Raw genomic sequence first — 525 nt, 5'->3', positions numbered from 1 at the left:
GTGTGTGTGGGGTGGAGGAACCACCCCACAAAAATTAAACTTTGTTTAATTATCACCCCCTTGTATACAAGCCTTCATGTTATTTTAATTATGGTATCTGATCATGATTACATAGGTTCATGGTATAGAGTAAAGCTTTTCCAGTGCAAAAACTATTCAAAGGTTATTATTCACATAATTTGGCAAAGAAATTTTCTTCTTACATGACACTACTGACATTAAAGCAAACAAAATTGTTTACTGGATTATTAAACGCTCATTTTTCTGATCATCATTCTCAATGTAATTTTCCTCTCAATTGTCTAAAGTGTGCTGATTCTTAAAGACAGAGTACAATGTGAAGAGAACATGCAGCGATTGAATCCGACTCTTGTATACAGGGATATCCAGAGTACTGAAAATGAAAGAGATATGTGATAAATTTATAAAATTCTATTCTGCCATTACTGACACTTTTTTCTTTTCTCTTTTTTTCTTTAAAACTGTTTAAAAAAGACATGAAAGTTTGATTCGGTTAGTTACATC

This window comes from Penaeus monodon, chromosome 22 (assembly GCF_015228065.2).
Source record: "Penaeus monodon isolate SGIC_2016 chromosome 22, NSTDA_Pmon_1, whole genome shotgun sequence".
In the NCBI taxonomy this organism is placed as follows: Eukaryota; Metazoa; Arthropoda; class Malacostraca; order Decapoda; family Penaeidae; genus Penaeus; species Penaeus monodon.
Note: the sequence above shows the minus strand (reverse complement) of the source record.